This window comes from Neoarius graeffei, chromosome 16, assembly GCF_027579695.1.
Source record: "Neoarius graeffei isolate fNeoGra1 chromosome 16, fNeoGra1.pri, whole genome shotgun sequence".
NCBI lineage: Eukaryota > Metazoa > Chordata > Actinopteri > Siluriformes > Ariidae > Neoarius > Neoarius graeffei.
In genome coordinates, this window is record NC_083584.1 from 64,967,485 (window position 1) to 64,991,299 (window position 23,815).

The 23,815-nt window shown below is 43.0% G+C and overlaps 1 protein-coding gene across 1 annotated transcript in view; it reads right to left on the bottom strand.

Moving 5' to 3' along the window:
* Positions 1 to 23,815, bottom strand: part of lsamp (limbic system associated membrane protein) — a 550,120-nt gene that overhangs the window by 244,481 nt on the left and 281,824 nt on the right. The gene's annotated exons all lie outside the window — the stretch shown is intronic.

Sequence of the window (23,815 nt, forward strand, 5' to 3'; positions counted from 1 at the left end):
CAAAATCTAAATAAACCAAACAAACTAAAAGAAAAGTACAAAAAACCTAACTAGAGTATAAATATAAGTAGAGTTATAAAATACTAATTTTCTGAAATACTAAAACTAGTTAATCTTCTGCAAAACGTATCAAACAATTTGCATAATTTAAGATTATGGGGAAGACTGTTCCAGGTTTTAGCAGAGCTAAATGCAAAAGTTCGCTGATCAAATCCTTGTTTAAACTTTGGAAGAATCAAATTGAGTGCCGAATTTCGGGTTTCCTTTGCATGAATTTGGTAAAAGAGCTTAAATTTATCTCTTATGTAAGATGGACACTGCCCATTTAAAGCTTTAAACACCAGCTTTGCTTTCGCTCGTTTTACTCTCTCCTGAAAAGGAATAATGTTCAGTTTCTTAAATAGCTCTTTCGAGTGCGCATCCCAATTGGTATCCATTATAACACGAGCCGCATGTTTCTGCAAGAGTAACGATGTTTACATTTGCTGCTGATGAATCTCCCCAAACGGTTGCCCCATAGTCCAATACCAGTTGTATAACTGCATTGAAGTATGCTAGTCGTGCTTGCCTTGTCAAAAACTTTAGTCCTCATCAGCAAGCCCAGTCACTTTGAAACTTTAGCGCTTGTCTTTTCGACATGTATGGACCATGATAATGCATCGTCGAGGTGAAGGCCAAGTAGCTTAGTGCTTTTGACAGTTTCAATTGGACTACCGGCAATTGAAACTTGTAGGGAAATATTGTTACTATCCAGTTTTTGGTGTTTTGGCCCGCTGCAAACTAGCATACTCTTGGTCTTATCCGCGTTTAACGCCATTTTGTTGTTATCTGCCCATTTCTTGACAAGAGCAAGATCTCCTTCCAGGGATTATTTGATTTCATCGACACTGCGACCTGCTGCGAACTGTGTGGTATCATCAGCATAGATGTACATACTGGTCGTCATCGCATGTAGCGGAAGATCGTTGATGAAAACTATGAACAGAAGTGGTCCTAGTATTGACCCCTGGGGTACACCCAATGTTACTGGCAAAGAACTTAATAGCTTGCCTTGAACACAGACTTTCTGTCATCGGCCCTCTAAGTACGACTTAAACCAATGCACTGATGCAGCCGAGAATCCGTACACCTCCAGCTTTTTTAGTAGGACATCATGGTCAACCAGATCACTGATAGCACATGGCAACAGATTAACACAGCAGCAGTGAAGCTAACAAAGCCAATCTGACTTCGAAAATATCTCGAATAATGGCAGCAAATATCATTATAAAGCACTGTAAAAGAAAAAGACAGACATTTGACTAATTATGAATTATGGCCATTTCTTTCTATAAAGAAGTAACATTACATTCCTTTTGAAGCTTACAGTATAATGAAAAACATTAGACAGATCTGCCTGATGTATGTACAGTGGGACAAAAAAGTATTTAGTCAGCCACCAATTGTGCAAGTTCTCCCACTTAAAAAGATGAGAGAGGCCTGTAATTTTCATCATAGGTACACTTCAACTATGAGAGACAGAATGGGGGGAAAGAATCCAGGAAATCACATTGTAGGATTTTTAATGAATTAATTGGTAAATTCCTCAGTAAAATAAGTATTTGGTCACCTACAAACAAGCAAGATTTCTGGCTCTCACAGACCTGTAACTTCTTCTTTAAGAGGCTCCTCTGTCCTCCACTTGTTCCCTGTATTAATGGCACCTGTTTGAACTCGTTATCAGTATGAAAGACACCTGTCCACAACCTCAAACAGTCACACTCCAATCTCCACTATGGCCAAGACCAAAGAGCTGTCAAAGGACACCAGAAACAAAACTGTAGGCCTGCACCAGGCTGGGAAGACTGAATCTGCAATAGGTAAGCAGCTTGGTGTGAAGAAATCAACTGTGGGAGTGATTATTAGAAAATGGAAGACATACAAGACCACTGATAATCTCCCTCGATCTGGGGCTCCATGCAAGATCTCACCCCGTGGGGTCAAAATGATCACAAGAACGGTGAGCAAAAATCCCCAAACCACATGGGGGGACCTAGTGAATGACCTGCAGAGAGCTGGGACCAAAGTAACAAAGGCTACCATCAGTAACACACTACGCCGCCAGGGACTCAAATCCTTCAGTGCCAGACGTGTCCCCCTGCTTAAGCCAGTACATGTCCAGACCCATCTGAAGTTTGCTAGAGAGCATTTGGATGATCCAGAAGAGGATTGGGAGAATGTCATATGGTCAGATGAAACCAAAATAGAACATTTTGGTAAAAACTCAACTTGTCGTGTTTGGAGGAGAAAGAATGCTGAGTTGCATCCAAAGAACACCGTACCTACTGTGAAGCATGGAGGTGGAAACATCATGCTTTGGGGCTGTTTTTTCTGCAAAGGGACCAGGACGACTGATCCGTGTAAAGGAAAGAATGAATGGGGCCATGTATCATGAGACTTTGAGTGAAAACCTCCTTCCATCAGCAAGGGCATTGAAGATGAAACGTGGCTGGGTCTTTCAGCATGACAATGATCCCAAACACACCGCCCGGGCAACGAAGGAGTGGCTTCGTAAGAAGCATTTCAAGGTCCTGGAGTGGCCTAGCCAGTCTCCAGATCTCAACCCCATAGAAAATCTTTGGAGGGAGTTGAAAGTCCGTGTTGCCCAGCGACAGCCCCAAAACATCACTGCTCTAGAGGAGATCTGCATGGAGGAATGGGCCAAAATACCAGCAACAGTGTGTGAAAACCTTGTGAAGACTTGCAGAAAACGTTTGACCTCTGTCATTGCCAACAAAGGGTATATAACAAAGTATTGAGATGAACTTTTGTTATTGACCAAATACTTATTTTCCACCATAATTTGCAAATAAATTCTTTAAAAATCAGACAATGTGATTTTCTGGATTTTTTTTTCTCATTTTGTCTCTCATAGTTGAAGTGTACCTATGATGAAATTACAGGCCTCTCTCATCTTTTTAAGTGGGAGAACTTGCACAATTGGTGACTGACTAAATACTTTTTTGCCCCACTGTATATTCAGATATTTTCACTTGAATTGCAGATATACTTTTTCATTCCAGATTAAGAGAAAAAGGTCACTTCAACCAGTTAATTTCTTTAAACTCGCATTCCACATTCATGTGCCAAACACATCATGCACTATCTACATTATTTATTTATTTGTTTTTGAGAAGCTGAAAACAAAAATCCTGTTTCCTTCTCAAGTTCAATGCATTTGCGTGAAAATCTTGCAGTTCCCAGGAGAATGTGCTCTGTTTGTAAGTGCCGCCAACCTTCTCGGTTTCATGCTCTGGAGAGCTGCATGTAAACAAAATCTACCTTCTGGTATTTGTACCATAGTTAAAAAAACACTTCATCACTTGTTTGTTTTTATTTACTCAGTGTGAAGGGCCCAAAGATGTGCTGCACTTAAATGGGCTTCCATTACCACTTTCAATCATATTATTTAAACCATGCTTGTCAGAAATACAGTGGCATGCAAAAGTTTGGGCACCCTTGCTGAAAATGTCTGTTACCGTGAAAAGTTCATTTTCTGCTCACTTAACTAATCACCAAAAGGTGTAAGGGTAAAGATGACAAATTTCTTTAATATTTTCTGCAAGATTACATTTTTATTTCCATATTTCCATATTTTACAAGGGTAAAATGCCAAAAAATGAAAAGGACCTGAAGCAAAAGTTTGGGCACCTGACATGGTCAGTACTTAGTAACACCCCCTTTGGCAAGTATCACAGCTTGTAAACACTTTTTGTAGCCAGCTAATAATCTTTCAGTTCTTACCTGGGGGATTTTCACACATTCGTCCTTGCAAAAGGCTTCCAGTTCTACAAGTTTCTTGGGCTGTCTTGCGTGCACTGCTCTTTTGAGATCTATCCACAGATTTTCAATGATGTTTAGGTCAGGGGACTGTGAGGGCCAGGGCTAAACCTTCAGCTTGTGCCTCTTGAGGTATTCCATTGAAGATTTTGAGGTGTGTTTTGGGTCATCATCTTATTGTAGGACCCATCCTCTTTTTAACTTCAACTTTTTTTTTACAGATGGCCTTATGTTTGCTTCCAGAATTTGCTGGTATTTATTTGAATCCATGCTTCCTTCGACCAATGAAATGTGCCCTGTGCCACTGGCTGCAACACAACCCCAAAGCACGATCGATCCACACCCATGCTTCAGAGTTGGAGAGGTGTTCTTTTCCTGGAATTTGGCACCCTTTTTTCTCCAAACATATCTTTGCACATTGTGGCTAAAAAGTTCTATTTTGATTTCATCAGTCCACAGGACTTGTTTCCAAAATGCATCAGGCTTGCTTAGATGTTCATTTGCAAACTTCAGATGCTGAATTTTGTGGCTTGGACACAGGAAAGGTTTTCTTCTGTTGACTCTTGCATGAAGGTCATATTTGTTCAGGTGTCGCTGCATAATAAAACAGTGCACCACCACTCCAGGGCCTGCTAAATCTTTCTGAAGGTCTTTTGCAGTCAAAAAGGGGTTTTTATTTGCCTTTCTAGCAATCCAATGAATACTTCTTTCAGAAAGTTTTCTTCATCTTCCAGACCTCACCTTGATCTCCATTGTTTCTGTTAACTGCCATTTCTTAATAACATTACAATCTGAGGAAACAGCTACCTGAAAACACTTTGCTACATTCTTGTAGCCTTCCCATGCTTTTTGAGCATCAATTATTTTATTATTCAGAATGTGAGGGAGTTGCTTAGAGGAGCCCATGGCTGTTGATTTTAGGTACAAGTTTGAGGAGTCAGAGAATTTATACAGCTTTGAAATCTGCATCATCTGACCTTTCCTAACGAAGAATTTGAACAAGCCACGGCTCAATAAGCTAATTAAGGTCTGGAACCTTGGTAAAAGTTACCTGAGAACTCAAATGTATTGGGGTGCCCAAACTTCCGCCTGGTGTTCCTTTTCTTTTTTCACTCTCCAATTGTACAAAACAAAAATAATACACAAATCTTGCAGAAAACACTGAAAAGAAACATCTTGTCTTTAACTTTATGCCTTTTGGTGATCAGTTCATCTTCTGCTCACTTAACTATTCACAGTAACAGACATTTTCAGCAAGGGTGCCCAAACTTTTGCATGCCACTGTACATCACTACAGAAGCAAACCCTGTCCCTGGAGTGCTTTAATAAACAATATACTTTCCACATCTCTGCCTTGAGAGCACTTGGAGTTTAGCTAAACCCATGGGATTGCAATTGGTACAACAGTTAAAACTTATCCTTCAAATTGTGGGAACATTTTCTTTACAGTAGAGTTAACTAACCAAAACATTGCCATTATTTTCTTAACATGACAACTCAAAATATCCTACCTCTCATGCACACAGTACAATTTAGTATCTTGTGGTTTCATTAAGTTGTGTGCAGGCATACAGTGGCATGCAAAAGTTTGGGCACCCTTACTGAAAATGTCTGTTACTGTGAATAATTAAGTGAGCAGAAGATGAACTGATCACCAAAAGGCATAAAGGTAAAGATGACATTTCTTTTCAGCATTTTCTGCAAGATTTGTGTATTATTTTTGTTTTGTACAATTGGAGAGTGAAAAAAGAAAAGGAACACCAGGTGAAAGTTTGGGCACCCCAATACATTTGAGTTCTCAAGTAACTTTTACCAAGGTTCCAGACCTTAATTTGCTTATTGAGCCATGGCTTGTTCAAATTCTTCATTAGGAAAGGTCAGATGATGCAGATTTCAAAGCTGTATAAATTCTCTGACTCCTCAAACTTGTCCCTAAAATCAACAGCCATGGGCTCCTCTAAGCAACTCCCTCGCATTCTGAATAATAAAATAATTGATGCTCACAAAGCAGGAGAAGGCTACAAGAATGTAGTAAAGTGTTTTCAGGTCGCTGTTTCCTCAGATTGTAATGTTATTAAGAAATGGCAGTTAACAGAAACAGTGGAGATCAAGGTGAGGTCTGGAAGATGAAGAAAACTTTCTGAAAGAACTGCTCATTGGATTGCTAGAAAGGCAAATAAAAACCCCTGTTTGACTGCAAAAGGCCTTCAGAAAGATTTAGCAGACCCTGGGGTGGTGGTGCACTGTTCTACTATGCAGTGAACCTGAACAAATATGACCTTCATGCAAGAGTCATCAGAAGAAAACTGTTCCTGCATCCTAGCCACAAAAATTCAGCATCTGAAATTTGCAAATGAACATCTAAATAAGCCTGATGCATTTTGGAAACAAGTCCTGTGGACTGATGAAATCAAAATAGAACTTTTTAGCCACAATATGCAAAGGTATGTTTGGAGAAAAAAGGGTGCCAAATTCCAGGAAAAGAACACTTCTCCAACTCTGAAGCATGGGTATGGATCCATCATGCTTTGGAGTTGTGTTGCAGCCAGTGGCACAGGGCACATTTCATTGGTCGAGGGAAGCATGGATTCAAATAAATACCAGCAAATTCTGGAAACAAACATCACACCATCTGTAAAAAAAAATTGAAGTTAAAAAGAGGACCTACAATAAGACGATGATCCAAAACACACCTCAAAATCTTCAATGGAATACCTCAAGAGGCCCAAGCTGAAGGTTTTGCTCTGACCCTCACAGTCCCCTGACCTAAGCATCATTGAAAATCTGTGGATAGATCTCAAAAGAGCAGTGCACGCAAGACAGCCCAAGAAACTTGTAGAACTGGAAGCCTTTTGCAAGGATGGATGTGTGAAAATCCCCCAGGTAAGAACTGAAAGATTATTAGCTGGCTACAAAAAGTGTTTACAAGCTGTGATACTTGCCAAAGGGGGTGCTACTAGGTACTAACCATGCAGGGTGCCCAAACTTTTGCTTCGGGCCCTTTTCCTTTTTTGTCATTTTGAAAATGTAAAACATGAAAATAAAAAATTGTTTTTGCTTAAAACATAAAGGGAATGAGTCATCTTAAACTTATGCCTTTTGGAGATCATTTCATCTTCAACTTGCTTAACTGTTCACAGTAACAGCAATATTGACCAGGGGTGCCCAAACTTTTGCATACCACTGTAACTGTTGGCATGCAAAATTAAAAATATTGTATTAAGATGTGCTGGATCAAGTGCTATTTTATAAGTAGCTGAATAATAAGTGTTGAAGCGATACTATGAAACTAAACATCTGCAGTGATTCATGTGATCATTATGACTAGGACTGAAGGTAAGTGATTTTGTTGTGTGGTGCTCTTGATGAAGTTGAAAAACCTCAACCCAGACGTTTCTCTTGGACAGCTTCTTCTCACTACATACCTGACTCTGAATATGAGGAAATTTTTGTTGCATAAATATTGGCGTAACTTTTGAATTTAAATTACAGATTCTGCACATGGCCTTTAGTGCTTTCCTCCAAGTCCAAGCAAGTTCACTTGCTCTGTATTGTTTCATGAGCAGCACTTTGAAATATGTGGTATCTTCATATACTTGGGGGAAACGTGTTACCAACATCAACACAACATCACAATCAACCATCATATTTTCAGATTATTACAATTTCTAAAAATTTGAATAGAATGGGAAAGAGTTGTCTTTCCATCCATGTTTGATGGCAAAACATCAATGACTCAAATCATGATGAAGGCTAATCATGATGAGCACAGCCATATTTCTGCTTTAATGCTAATAGATTCTTCGTAGCTACATGGCATGTTGGTGTGTATTGCTAAGTACCAGTGACCATTTATTCCTCACTTGCATGAAAAAGGAAGTCTGTAGATGGAGAAGGCCTTGAAGAAATGCTACAGAAACAATTTTTCATCCTAGCAATTGGTCAAGCACAAACTTATACCATGAATTGCACTTGAAGTTAGTAAAGCACTGATAGAACATTCATAATCCACAAACAAAGCATCAAAGCCTCATGATACTTAATGTGAAGAGGACATCTGTGAGGGTTGCTTGAAGACAAAACTAAGCTCTCGCACTCTGTGTGGTTTTGCATATGAGTGCTCTGGTATCACAGATGGTATTATTAACATTTCATGACGTTTTTTTTTCCCCTCCTAGAACTGCCACCTTATTGTGGTGGAGGGGTTTGTGTGCTTGAATGATCCTAGGAGCTATGTTGTCGGGGGCATTATGCCCCTGTTAGGGTTTCCCAAGGCAGACAGGTCCTAGGTGACAGGCCAGACCAAGAGCAGTTCACCAAAAACCCCCTATGGAGAAAAAATTCAGGACCGTGACGTCGCCCGGTAGGACGCAGCCGGGGCCCCACCCTGGAGCCAGGCCCGGGGTTGGGGCTCGTATGCGAGCGCTTGGTGGCCGGGCCTTTGCCCATGGGGCCCGGCCGGGCTCAGCCCGAAGAGGTGACGTGGGCCCGACCTCCTGTGGGTTCACCACCCACAGAGGTAGCAGTAGGGGTTTGGTGCAGTGTGGATTGGGTGGCAGTCGAAGGCAGGGGCCTCGATGACCTGATCCCCAGACACAGCGGCTGGCTGTTGGGACATGGAATGTCACTTCGCTGGGGGGGAAAGAGCCTGAGCTTGTGCGGGAGGTTGAGAGGTACCGGCTAGAGATAATCGGGCTCACCTCCACGCCAGAGATGGGGGGACTCGAGTCCATGACTTGACTCGAGTCCGACTCGAGTCGCCAGATTTGTGACTTGTGACTTACTTGATCAATATTAAGAAAAGACTTGACTTGACTTTGACTTGCTTTTCCTGACCTGCGACTTGACTTGACTTGAGTCATGTGACTTGACAAGTCACATTACAAAAACCTGTCTGGTTAAAACATGCCTTGTTAAAAATAAATAAATAAATAAATTATTAGATCGATATTGCTTAATTGTGCGCGGGTGTTCCTGGCCTGCTGCATATCAGCAAACCTGGCAACCCCACTTCCTCCCAACGCAACATGCAGGCATGAGCGATCAGATGGAGAGATGGCGAGCTCTTCGACCAACACCATCCCGAAAATTATACATTATGGATTCAAAGACTATTGGACAACACAAAATAAAAGAGGAGCGACATGCAACATCTGCGATGCTAAAGTTTCTGATACTGCAAGCACTACATCAAATTTCATCAGACATTTCAGGACAGCTCATAGAGAAAGGTGAGTAACGATGTGACTTTTGCTGCTTGGCTGCTAACATCTGAGACTTCTACAACAGAGACTACTAGGCTATAGTGGCTTGATACGTTAATATTTTAATATTAGCTAAAAAAAACAAAACATACCGTAGAATGCGAAATAGCTGCAAGCAGTGCTAACGTTATGACTAACGGTTAGTGCTAGCAGCGTCTGAAAACAATGTTCTGGTGTTACAGCTAACTTAGTTAGCACTAACGTTAGCGCTGTTTGCAACTATTTAGTCTACTACTTTGTGTTTTTTAGCTAATATTAAAATTTGGCAGTTTGGTGATTAAGCTCATTAATGTAAACACGTATGGTCAAAGAAAGAGCTAGTTGAGGCACGAGATTAAATTTAACATAACGTAAGGACAAGAGGGGAAGAAAAACAACTGCAAACAAAATTTGAACGATGCATTTGCACAGAGACGGTTGGACTTTGATTTGCATCCCTGAGCTTAAACATCAAAACTGGCTAGTCATGAATGTAGTCCTTTGCACAGGGAGCACTGGCGTGCACATGCGCGCTTACATTTCTCCAGTTGGAAACCTGCGAGCTCTTTCAGGGTGAAAAAAAAAAAAACCAGCCCAGCACGCAGTTGCGCACTTCTTGTTCAGACAAATGATTTCGTTTTATCAGCAAACCCAGAGGATTTCACACACTGCTCAAATGTAACGAGTAACGACTGTATGGTACTTCAGTAACTAATGATGTTAAGTAAATTGGAACTGCAATGTGTTATGTTCCTATGTTCCATCCTGACAAAATGTTTAGATATGAAGAGTACCTTCGCTCAAAAGCAGCTCCAACGACAGACTCAAGTCAGCCACCAATCTCCCAGTTCATCACAAGTAACAAGCAACACTACACTTCTAGCCATCCCCAGCAGAACGCCATCACACGTTCAATACTTTCAGACCTGGTTATTGATTGCAACTTACCATTGTCCATCATAGAACACCCAAGTTTCCGGCGCTTCATGTCTATTGTTGACACAAGGTACAACCCTGTAAGCCGAAGAACTCTTACTTCAAAACTGGATGATGTAGTGCTGGAAAAGCAGACAAAACTAAAGAACAGTCTTGCAAATGCTGAAAATCTGTCAGTCACAGTTGACATATGGTCAGATCGGAAAATGCGGGGCTTCCTAGGAGTTACTGCTCACTGGTTGGATATTGGAGAAGGTGGACTAGTCCTGAAATCTGCTTTGCTGGCTTGTAATAGGTTCAGCAGTTCCCATACAGGGGAAAGAATATGTGAGGAATTTGGCAGCATGTGGGTCATACATGATGTTTTGGTCCCTGACAACACTAAGGAGGAGGTGTCAAAGATGATCAAAGGTATGTTACAGCTTTATTGTAAATACATATCAAGTTAATCCATATATAAAAATATTGTGGTATATACATTATCATATTACTTGGTGATTGAGTGATATTGTTTTTGCTTTTGCTCAAGACTTGATTCTGGAAGAAGCAGTGAAAGTCACTCCAACGAACCCACGCATAGAAGAGGAAGAAGAGGCCCAGGCGACAGAGCCGCAGTCAAGCCTCTTTGCATCCTACCAGAACAAGAGACAAAAGAAGGACTCTGCGTCAACACCTCATATGCAGCTCACACACTTCCTGGACATTTGTAGTGGACAGGACTGTCTCCACTTCTGGGCACTGAACAGGCACACCCTTCCTTCTCTCTTCAAGGTTGTGGTAAGACTGTTGCATATCCCTGCATCCAGTGCCCCGGTTGAACGTGTGTTTAGCCATGGTGGTGTGATCATGAGACCCCATCGGTCGCAACTCAGTGCAAGGGTTTTAACTAGTTTGGTTTTTTGCAAGTGTAATGGCCACTGGTAATGGCTCACAACTCAAGATATTCTGATGCTTTGTTACTGTAGGCTCACATTGTTTTTCACATTGCTCTCTCTCTCTCTCTCTATCTCACACACACACACTCTCTCACACACACACACACACACACACACACACACTTGTTGAATTAAGCACATTGTTCTTCAACTGTTCCTATGTTTCTTTTTATATACAGTATGTGATAATTGCCACAGATACCCGATCACAAAATGAGCAATCCAGTATTTCAGTGTGTGCACATTTAGCTACAGTGCTTCACTCATTCACACACACACACACACACACAGAGGGAAAAACAACTGTTGTCTTCTGACTCAGGATAACAGATTTTCATATTATTATTAATGTATTATCATACATTGTTTAATTTCACATACAGTAATGAGATTATTTCATGTGGTGTAAGTAATAAAAATCTGTTTTAGATTCATTCATTTTCAGCTGATTCATTAACTCATTAGTGTGCATAAAAAAGATGGTTTTGGTTTGGTGAATACAGACATTTGAAAAACTAATGACTTGACTCGTGACTCGACTTGACTTGCTTGACTTAAGCTCTGCTTGGACTTGACTTACTTGATCCTCCTATAGAGATGACTTGGACTTACTTGAGACTTGAGGGCTAAGACTTGTGACTTACTTGAGACTTGCATGTATGGGACTTACTCCCATCTCTGCTCCACGCACAGCTTGGGCTCTGGAACCCAGCTCCTCGAGAGGGGCTGGACTTTCCACTTCTCTGGAGTCGCCCGTGGTGAGCGGCGGCGGGCTGGTGTGGGCTTGCTTATAGCTCCCCAGCTCAGCCGCCATGTGTTGGAGTTTACCCCAGTGAACGAGAGGGTCGCCTCTCTGCGCCTTCGGATTGGGGAGAGGGCTCTTGCTGTTGTTTGTGCCTACGGGCCAAATAGCAGTATAGAGTATCCGGCCTTCTTGGAGTCCCTGGGAGAGGTACTGAGGGGTGCTCAGACTGGGGACTCCATTGTGCTACTGGGGGACTTCAATGCTCACGTGGGCGACGACAGTGACACCTGGAGGGGCGTGGTTGGGAGGAACGGCCTCCCCGATCTGAACCCGAGTGGTGTTTTGTTATTGGACTTCTGTGCTAGTCACGGTTTGTCCATAACGAACACCATGTTCGAGCATAGGGGTGTCCATAAGTGCACGTGGCACCAGGACACCTTAGGTCGGAGGTCGATGATCGACTTTGTAGTCGTTTCATCTGATCTCCGGCCCTATGTCTTGGACACTCGGGTGAAGAGAGGGGCTGAGCTGTCAACTGATCACCACCTGGTGGTGAGTTGGATCCGCTGGCGGAGGAGGAAGCTGGACAGACCTGGCAGGCCCAAACGTATGGTGAGGGTCTGCTGGGAACGTCTGGCCGAGCACTGTTGGGGAGGTCTTTAACTCCCACCTCCGGGAGAGCTTTTCCCAGCTTCTGAGGGAGGCGGGGGACATTGAGTCTGAGTGGACCATGTTCTCTACCTCCATTGTGGACGCAGCTGTTCAGAGCTGTGGCTGCAAGGTCTCCAGTGCCTGTCGTGGCGGCAATCCCTGAACCCGGTGGTGGACACCGGAAGTAAGGGATGCCGTCAAGCTGAAGAAGGAGTCCTATCAGGCCATGTTGACCTCCGGGACTCCTGAGGCAGCTGGCAGGTATCGGCAGGCCAGGCGTGCTGCAGCTCGGGCAGTTGCGAAGGCAAAAACTCGGAACTGGGAGGAGTTCGGGGAGGCCATGGAGAAGGACTATCGGTCGGCCTCGAAGAAATTCTGGCAAACCATCCGGCGCCTCAGGAGGGGGAAGCAGTACTCTGCCAACACTGTTTACAGTGCGGGTGGGGAGCTGTTGACCTCGACTGGGGACATTGTCGGGCGGTGGAAGGAATACTTTGAGGATCTCCTCAATCCCACCATCATGTCTTCCACTGAGGAGACTGAGGCTGATGACTCAGAGGTGGACTCGTCCATTACCCAAGCCAAAGTCACTGAGGTGGTTTGCAAGCTCCTCGGTGGCAAGGCACCGGGGGTGGATGAGATCCGCCCTGAGTATCTCAAGTCTCTGGATGTTGTGGGGCTGTCTTGGTTGACACGCCTCTGCAACATCGTGTGGCGGTCAGGGACAGTGCCTCTGGAGTGGCAGACTGGGGTGGTGGTCCCTCTTTTTAAGAAAGGGGACCGGAGAGTGTGCTCCAATTATAGGGGAATCACACTTCTCAGCCTCCCAGGGAAAGTTTACTCCAGGGTATTGGAGAGGAGAATTCGACCAATAGTCGAACCTTGGATCCAGAAGGAACAATGCGGTTTTCGTCCTGGTCGCGGAACACTGGACCAGCTCTATACCCTTCATAGGGTGCTCGAGGGTTCATGGGAGTTTGCCCAACCAGTCCACATGTGCTTTGTGGATCTGGAGAAGGCATTCGACCGTGTCCCCCGTGGTATTCTGTGGGGGGTGCTTCGGGAGTATGGGGTTCGGGGTTCTTTGCTAAGGGCTGTCTGGTCCCTGTACGAATGGAGCAGGAGTCTGGTTCGCATTGCCAGCAGTAAGTCAGACCTGTTCCCAGTGCATGTTGGACTCCGGCAGGGCTGCCCTTTGTCACCGGTTCTGTTCATAATTTTTATGGACAGAATTTCTAGGCGCAGCCAGGGGCCGGAAGGAATCCTGTTTGGGAACCACAGGATTTCATCTCTGCTTTTTGCGGATGATGTTGTCCTGTTGGCTTCTTCAAACCAGGACCTTCAGCATGCACTGGGGCGGTTTGCAGTCGAGTGTGAAGCGGCTGGGATGAGAATCAGCACCTCCACGTCCGAGGCCATGGTTCTCGACCGGAAAAGGGTGGCTTGCCCTTTCTGGGTTGGTGGAGAAGTCCTGCCTCAAGTGGAGGAGTTTAAGTATCTCGGGATCTTGTTCACGAGTGAGGGAAGGATGGAGCGTGAGATCGACAGGCAGATCGGTGCAGCCTCCGCAGTGATGCGGTCGCTTTACCGGTCCGTCGTGGTGAAGAAGGAGCTGAGCCAAAAGGCGAAGCTCTCAATTTACCGGTCGATCTACGTTCCGACTCTCACCTATGGTCATGAGCTTTGGGTAATGACAGAAAGAACAAGATCGCGGATACAAGCGGCCGAAATGAGTTTCCTTCGCAGGGTGGCTGGGCGCTCCCTTAGAGATAGGGTGAGAAGCACAGTCACTCGGGAGGAGCTTGGAGTAGAGCCGCTGCTCCTCCACATTGAGAGGAACCAGCTGAGGTGGCTTGGGCATCTTTTTCGGATGCCTCCTGGACGCCTCCCTGGGGAGGTGTTCCAGGCATGTCCCCCCGGGAGGAGGCCCCGGGGAAGACCCAGGACACGCTGGAGGGACTATGTCTCTCGGCTGGCCTGGGAACGCCTCGGTGTTCTTCCCGAGGAGCTGGCCGAGGTGTCTGGGGAAAGGGAAGTTTGGGCTTCCGTGCTTAGACTGCTGCCTCCGTGACCCGGTCCCGGATAAGCGGAAGAAGACCAGACGAGACATTTTTCACAACTTTTGAACATTGCAGCTACTCAAAGGTCATCCATCTTGGCTGGGGTACAGCTCATTTTTAATAACCATGACAATGTCCCTGTGCACAAAGCAAACTCCACGAAGACATGGTTTGCCAAGTTTTGAGTAGAACTTGAGTGTCCTGCACAGAGCCTTGACCTCAACCACACTGGACACCTTTGAGATGAACTGGAACACCGATTGCACTCCAGGCCTCTTCGCCCAACATCAGTGCCTGACCATACTAATTCTCTTGCACCTGAAAGGACAAATTCAACAGGAACTACAACAACGTTCCAAAAATCAGTGGAAAACCTTCCCAGAAAAGTGGAGCTTATCATAACGGGGGGGTCTTTTTGCTAAACCTGGCCTCCTTATACAGTATTATTACCAACATCTCTGCTTGTAATTTCACAGAACATGCTAACTTTTTTATTTCTGCTATACTGTGTCAGTGTTTTAGAGACAGTACTTTGCTGCTCTAAGTAAAACTTAAAAAAAAAAAATTTCTGCACTCCTAAGAAGTAATTACAATGTTTCTCAAAACTTTCAGGGCATAGGGAGTTGGATTTTTAACTCAAAGAACCTACCTAATAATCTGTTCTCTCTTTTTCGATGCTGAGCTCTACATGTATTCCCAATGCCTTTTTCTACTGCTGCGGCTTATCTCACCCTCCGGATCTGCCCGATTCAACCTGATACTCTTCTTCTGCTTGGGGCTTTCTGCTCTTGTGACTCTTGTGACTTTCTGCTGCTTTCAAAGGCTCCATGTGTATATCTTAAATATTGTCTCCAAAACCAGTTAACAGCCAAATCTCACCATTGCTTCAGTGGAAAATCTGACTTGGATATTGTAGAGTCATCGTTAAGAACTCCTGCTGTAAGCACACAGACTATGAAGCTCATAGTAAGCAACCTTTCAGTATATTTATTACTGTTTGGCTTTATAGTATACAGCTGTGCAAGAGTAATGATTTATATTCCCCCTGTCACCAAGACGACAACAGGTTCCCTTTTGACTCTGGTTCTTCTTAAGGTTTCTTTCTCATGTCATCTCAGGCAGTTTTTACTCACCCTTTCAGCTCTTGAAACAACAGAACATCCTCAAACAAGGATAATCAAAACTTGCCAATAAATAATACCTAAGAGGTTTCCAGATATTCTCTCGACAGGCCTCTGTGTGTATGGTGTTGTATTGGACTTAAATGTAGTGTCTATTTTGTACCAACGTCACTACTCATGCATGTGAAGAAGAAGCCCAAGAGTGAGAGAGGCAAGTCTGAAGGCTTCTCTGTGAAAAAGCTCTTGTTGTTCCTTGGAGGAAGATCACTAATGCCCATCAAAGACAAAAACCATATGTCAAGCTCCACCAACCACGATTCCCCTCCAAAAAAAGGACAAGTGTTTCAATTATCAGTGCCTGCTGGCACTCCCAACTGCCAGGGGGAGAGAAAAAAAGACAGAGAGAAGACAGGGAGAAAGAAGACAATACTATTAACAGTTTGTCTTTCCTCCTTGGCAGCACTGCACTGTGTGATGGGAACTTCAGCAGAAAGGGGAAAATAATTGGGTTAGAACAGAGTGGTCCAATTTTCAAGACTAATCATTATTACTCTATGATCCTTGAATGGGGACACGATGGTGCACTGGTTGCTGTGAACCTTCTTGCTGTTACCTCACAGCAAGAAGGTTCTGGGTTTGAACCTTGTGGCTGATTGAGGGCTTTCTGTGCAATGTTTGCATGTTCTCCCTGTGTGTCTGTGGGTTTCCTCTGGGTGCCCCAGAAAAAAAGTCCAAAGACATGCGGATTAGGATCAACTGGCTGTGATAGATTGGCAACCCTCCCAGGGTGTACCCTCCCTCTCGCCCGAAATCAGCTGGTATTGGCTCTAGCTTCCCTTGTGACTCTGAAAGATAAGAGGTACAGATAACAGATGGATGGACAGATCCTTTAATGATAAAGTTGTGATTAAAGAAACAGACTAAGCTTTGCTCAAGTCATCAATCAGCATGAGCCAGAAATTAGCTCATGCCCAAAATGGGTTTGCATCAACCCAAACATTCTTCAATGTGAGCTTCAGGTAGGAATTGATCACTATCTGAGATACAGTCATACATATTTCCTGTAGTTCTTGGCTAGTACCACAGTTAAACTTAGCCAACATCTACCAAAGCGTTATCACTATCACATTATTACTTTGTGAATTTGATCACAGTATGGGTGTTGGTGCCAGATGGACTGGTTTGAGTATTTCAGAAATTGCTGATCTCCTGCTGGGCTGCCAACTCTCACGCAATGAGCATGAGACACACGCATTTGACTGTCTTCACATGCTCACACGCCATACCTCCGATTTCTCACGCTAGAAAAAAATCTAGTTTATCTATCTCATCTAGGCTACCCATTGCGTCGCGCCAACCACTTGCGATCGATCAATTATGTCTTACGCACGGCTAAACAGGCAGAGAGGTGTTCCCTTCTGTACACACTCCCCTATGGTAGGTGGCGCATCTAATGATGCTGCACTCGCCGGAAGTTGCCGGTAGGATAATTGCCTACCATCAATTTAGAGGAAGAGGAGGGAGAAGAAGGTATCCGAGTTGAAGACGAGTGTCTCAGACAGGTTTGTACATATGCATGCCAATGTGTGGCGTTACTGGCGTAATTATGAACTTATATAAAGTTTCTTAATTGTTTTAGCCTATAAGTGTTGTGAGAATATTTAATGCCATATCGAGAGCTGTGTACTAGGCATGCTAAATCATTATAGGCCTACTGCCGTGCCACAGCTTCTATCTTCCTCAACAAGCAGCACGGGAGAGCACCTCCTTAGCACACGTTTATTAAGGCGCATTTTTAGTTTGTTTACTGTATGTTATCATACTTTATGACTTTATTTGAAGCCATACTGGAAATGTTGTAAAATAAGTAAGAGATAATATTACAAATGCAAGAAGAGCCATTAGCCACCATACCTATTGTTTATTTACAGGGTATTTATTTTTAATTATTTATGATGTATGTAATTGCTCAGTTAAAGTAAATAAAGCATGGTCACCTGTAATATCAAAGAACTTGAACTTGTTGTAAATAATTAAAAAAAAGACAGAGAACAATATACTGAGGAGACAGGGTTTCAAAGAGGGCAAGACAGGTAGAGAATATTTGTCAGATAACAGGCCCTGACGAATGCTCTATTACTAATAAGAAACATAGATAAGAAATAAATTAATAAGAAATATATTAATATAGCTTATTTAAGTATGACCAAAATTTTTAAGCCCAACTTTGTGTGCACATTCCCACCAATGGCCAAGGTTCAGCTTTTTGTGTTTCAATACTGTTCAAACTTAATCATTTTAATGTTTCTTGTAGCACATGCACATTTTGCTTACTGTTTAAGCATTTTATTTGTTCTTTTGCTGTTGATATTTTTCCCCATGCCAATCTTCTGCTGAACCCAGTGGTGGGGAAAGCCCTTAAATGCATAATGAATAGTCAGTGAGGGACAATCTTATTTTTGCAACAGTTATTAAAAACTTAATATTTAGTTTCAATTCAGAAGGTGTTTAGGCTTAGCTGATGAAATATTTTCAAACATGAACTTGCCTTTAAATCTGAAACACAGGTCTATAGGGCTACAGGAACATTGGCAGTTATCTGTAGTTTTCTAGTGTGGGGGCTTTTAAGCCAAAACTTGGTGCTTTTGTTGGCCACAAGCTGACGGCCTGGCAAGTCAGGGTGTGTAAGAATGTAGGTATGGCACAGCAGGCCACTCCAAAAATTCACCAGAATGCAGGAACATCTACTAAATCCAAAATCTCAACCCCCCCCCCCCCCCCATTGTCCATCTCCAGCTGGACGACCCACAAACAAAACACCAGAATGCAGGGGGACAAGTGAATATCAAACTGAATACAAAATTCCCACTTACTGCGTGGTGTGCGGAAAAATATTGCCGTCGACCCCCCCCCCCCCCCCCCCAAAAAAAAAAAAAAAACTCACTCCAAGGAATTTTGAAAAGTTGGCAGCCCTGTCTCCTGAGATTCACACAGAAAAAACAGTCTCGAGAGTATACATAGAATGGTGCGGGGGAAAAATATATTAAGTGAGTGACAGTTCTGTGGGTGGAAACAAACACCTTGTTGATAAGAGAGGTCAGAGGAAAATGGCCAGATTAGTTTGAGCTGCCAGGAAGGATATAGTAACTCACAGCAACTCTTTACCACAGTGTTGAGCAGAAAAGCATCTCAGCACGCACAAAACATTGAACCTTCTGGTGGATGTGCTACAACAGAAGAAGACCACACTGGGTTACACTCCCATCAGCCAAGAACAGATACGGTACCTGAGCCTTTCATGAACATAGACTCAGCCATACTAGAAAGTTGAAGATTAGGGGGGAAAAATCACTTGGTCTTTTTCCAGTCTTCAACTGTGTAGTAAAGTCTTTACAATGCTAAAACTTTACTTTTGGTTGAGATGCATGCAAATGAGATCTTTATATAACCCCTTCAGACATAATGTGTACAATTGTACAACCCCGATTCCAAAAAAGTTGGGACAAAGTACAAACTGTAAATAAAAATGGAATGCAATGATGTGGAAGTTTCAAAATTCCATATTTTATTCAGAATAGAACATAGATGACATATCAAATGTTTAAACTGAGAAAATGTATCATTTAAAGAGAAAAATTAGGTGATTTTAAATTTCATGACAACAACACATCTCAAAAAAGTTGGGACAAGGCCATGTTTACCACTGTGAGACATCCCCTTTTCTCTTTACAACAGTCTGTAAACATCTGGGGACTGAGGAGACAAGTTGCTCAAGTTTAGGGATAGGAATGTTAACCCATTCTTGTCTAATGTAGGATTCTAGTTGCTCAACTGTCTTAGGTCTTCTTGGTCGTATCTTCCGTTTTATGATGCGCCAAATGTTTTCTATGGGTGAAAGATCTGGACTGCAGGCTGGCCAGTTCAGTACCCGGACCCTTCTTCTACGCAGCCATGATGCTGTAATTGATGCAGTATGTGGTTTGGCATTGTCATGTTGGAAAATGCAAGGTCTTCCCTGAAAGAGACGTCGTCTGGATGGGAGCATATGTTGCTCTAGAACCTGGATATACCTTTCAGCATTGATGGTGTCTTTCCAGATGTGTAAGCTGCCCATGCCACATGCACTAATGCAACCCCATACCATCAGAGATGCAGGCTTCTGAACTGAGCGCTGATAACAACTTGGGTCGTCCTTCTCCTCTTTAGTCCGAATGACACGGCGTCCCTGATTTCCATAAAGAACTTCAAATTTTGATTCATCTGACCACAGAACAGTTTTCCACTTTGCCACAGTCCATTTTAAATGAGCCTTGGCCCAGAGAAGACGTCTGCGCTTCTGGATCATGTTTAGATACGGCTTCTTCTTTGAACTATAGAGTTTTAGCTGGCAACGGCGGATGGCACGGTGAATTGTGTTCACAGATAATGTTCTCTGGAAATATTCCTGAGCCCATTTTGTGATTTCCAATACAGAAGCATGCCTGTATGTGATGCAGTGCCGTCTAAGGGCCCGAAGATCACAGCCACCCAGTATGGTTTTCCGGCCTCGACCCTTACACACAGAGATTCTTCCAGATTCTCTGAACCTTTTGATGATATTATGCACTGTAGATGATGATATGTTCAAACTCTTTGCAATTTTACACTGTCGAACTCCTTTCTGATATTGCTCCACTATTTGTCGGTGCAGAATTAGGGGGATTGGTGATCCTCTTCCCATCTTTACTTCTGAGAGCCGCTGCCACTCCAAGATGCTCTTTTTATACCCAGTCATGTTAATGACCTATTGCCAATTGACCTAATGAGTTGCAATTTGGTCCTCCAGCTGCTCCTTTTTTTGTACCTTTAACTTTTCCAGCCTCTTATTGCCCCTGTCCCAACTTTTTTGAGATGTGTTGCTGTCATGAAATTTCAAATGAGCCAATATTTGGCATGAAATTTCAAAATGTCTCACTTTCGACATTTGATATGTTGTCTATGTTCTATTGTGAATACAATATCAGTTTTTGAGATTTGTAAATTATTGCATTCCGTTTTTATTTACAATTTGTACTTTGTCCCAACTTTTTTGGAATTGGGGTTGTACACATGAAGTTCCATAGCATTTTTCCTTGTGTCGGAAGGGGTTATAAGAACATTTTAAAACTTCACCATATAAGGGTTTTTCCCAAGCCACTGCACATTTAGCCAGTCCTGATACCTGTACTGATTTTATTCAGGGTTCATTGTCTTTAAATAATGCATGACTATGTTATTAATGCATTAATGTTGGCTGTGATTAAACACTCTGTCTTTCATCAAAGGTAATAAAGCAGACTTGATTTGCATCCAACTACTGAATCAATAATCCAGAATTCAATGCTAGTGTAAAGATGCCAGGTGATGGTTCCAGACATTGCTTATATCTAACTGTTTTATGGTTAGTAGTGAGAGTTGAACACCAGCCTTCCAGTCACTAGGAAAGATCTTTAACTGAGCTCACCACCAACTTTGCCCATAATACATACTATACATATAAGCATCATAGCAGCCCTCAGACTCCAATATTTTAATCAGAAACTTCTCACACTGCCAGAACAAGAGCATCGGCTGTCTTTAATCATAGTGGCATAAAGTCAAGTGACTGATGAGCATTATGTTATGCATTCTCAACTCATGACAAAGAGTTTAAAGCTGGCTTTAGGGGTCCCATTTTCTTGTTTTCTTTTGGCTCATAAGACTGAGACTTGAGAGTTCAGGTAAAACTTCACCTAGACACGTGTCTTTTCACACAGAGCATTGTTACCAATTAAGTGAATTTAAATCATGCAAAAACTGGATGTCTGTTTTCAAATGTCTCTTGAAGGGCTGGAGGACTCAAGTCTGGTCTTGGAACGTCTTGAGACATTTTGTGTACTGACCTGTATTTGTCTTCGACTTACTGGTATTTATGGCAAGTTGGACTTGTCATGACACAATGCATGAATTAAGCCATGTTTACATAAAGCCTTGGAAAGGATTTGATGGGTTTTGGTCAATCTTGACTGTTTTGCTTTCTTTTGGACTTGATCTTGACTTGGCATTGACTGCCTTAAGACTAGTTCTTGACTCAGTTTTGATTAATCCTGGTCTTGGACTTGACAACAGAGGTCTCATCTCCAGCCCTAGTCTCCTGTATCACTCTAGCAAGGCGTCAAAATCAGAAATGCTCCAGTTGTAGATGTTAACACCTCAATGCTTGTTAATGAACAGAAGTGATTGCTAGCCAGGGCGGCACGGTGGTGTAGTGGTTAGCGCTGTCGCCTCACAGCAAGAAGGTCCTGGGTTCGAGCCCCGTGGCCGGCGAGGGCCTTTTTGTGCGGAGTTTGCATGTTCTCCCCGTGTCCGCGTGGGTTTCCTCCGGGTGCTCCGGTTTCCCCCACAGTCCAAAGACATGCAGGTTAGGTTAACTGGTGACTCTAAATTGACCGTAGGTGTGAATGTGAGTGTGAATGGTTGTCTGTGTCTATGTGTCAGCCCTGTGATGACCTGGCGACTTGTCCAGGGTGTACCCCGCCTTTCGCCCGTAGTCAGCTGGGATAGGCTCCAGCTTGCCTGCGACCCTGTAGAACAGGATAAAGCAGCTAGAGATAATGAGATGAGATGAGATTGCTAGCCAACATAAACATGCGGTTAAAGAATGAAAAATATATGCATGCAAATTGTGCATGAAAATGAAAATGCTTGTAACTAGATGGGCCACATTGCAGTTTCTTCAAGGATTGGGTTCACTGACTTTGTCGTAAGCACCACCTTTTTCCTCGAACAAAACCAATCCCACCCATATCCCTTTGTTGCTTCTTAACATGTCTCAATTCTGACTCCTAATATTATTTCCATCATGTGCACATGGCATACTACGTAATGATTAGCATAAAGTTGAAGCTTCCTTCTAATTTTCCCCGTGTAAACAACTGATTAAAAAGAATATGACATTTAAATTGGGGTGTATTAATAAAAAAGAAAATAAAATATAGCAGAAATGTCATGGACAGTCCAACAAAAAGATAATGGTGGTGAGACAGAGAACCAGTTAACACTAGCTCAGATAGCACACCTACTGCACTGATGGTCCATCAGAGGTATGACCAGTGGGCCTTCGTCGGGCTGATGTCAGCAAGCCAATAAAGAAAAAAAAAGGATGCAGATATTCACTTTAACTGGTCTCATATATTTTTTAAATTCTAAATTATTCAATTATAACAGCAGGGTAGTATTGTAACTTTTTATTTTCAGAATCTGCAGAATATTTTCAGAATCCGGCAGCCCATTAGCGACAAACACATCTGGTGGTCCATTATCGGACGACCAGCGGCTCGCAGGTGGCAGGACACGCGAGAGTAATGAGATCTCGTTTTTTTTCCCTTTATTGGCTTGCCGACGTCAGCCCGACGAAGGCCCACTGGTCATACCTCTGATGGACCGTCAGTGCAGCCGATGGTGGGCCAACATTGGGCTGATGTAGGTGTGCTATCTGGGAGACATACGGTATTGTCTTCAAGAGACAGAATAATTCCAAATGTGATGGAGTAATCTTTAAACAAAAATGTTAATAAGCAGTAAAGCGAAGTTGCCACCGATTAACATGTAATGTAATTTGCATAATGCTATTGCCATGCTCTCAGAGGCTGCTCATGATTAGCAAAATTAGCATGCAAATCGGTCAAATTGTTCCTTTAATCTAAATTTTTTTTAATAAAACAAGGTTTACTTTGCATACACGATGTAAAATTAATTTTAACAATAGTAACACTCCAAAATACTGGCAGATGGTGGCTCTGTTCACTCAAACTGAAATATCAGGTTACCTCAGGTGGACCTTTTTCCTGCTTAAAACAATCTCATTCCATTCCAGAAGATCTGCGGCATGGCACAGCATTGTTCTGAGACTTAATGAAATCGCCCGAGGCTAAATGAGGTTAGAAAGATGGAGACAGCTGCATAATGGAATCAGAGATGAACCGAGGACAGTAATGTATTCACCAAGCCCATGTCAAGTAGCTAGGGCAGGAACCGGGTCATTAAAATATGTTTAGGGTCATCAGGGCATGTGTGTGTGTGTGTGTGTGTGTGTGTGTGTGCCAGTCATATAAACTGCCAGTATGTCCTTGTATAGATTGTTAGCATGTATGTATTGTGTGTGTGCACATCCACAGCATGTATAACATATCATCGTGTTACAAAGGGCATGATTCATTTCTGACACACTTTCACAAACATTTCACAAACTAACGCCAACTCCCAAGAAAGTGCTTGCAAGGACTCACATCTCACAGGATAGCCAAGC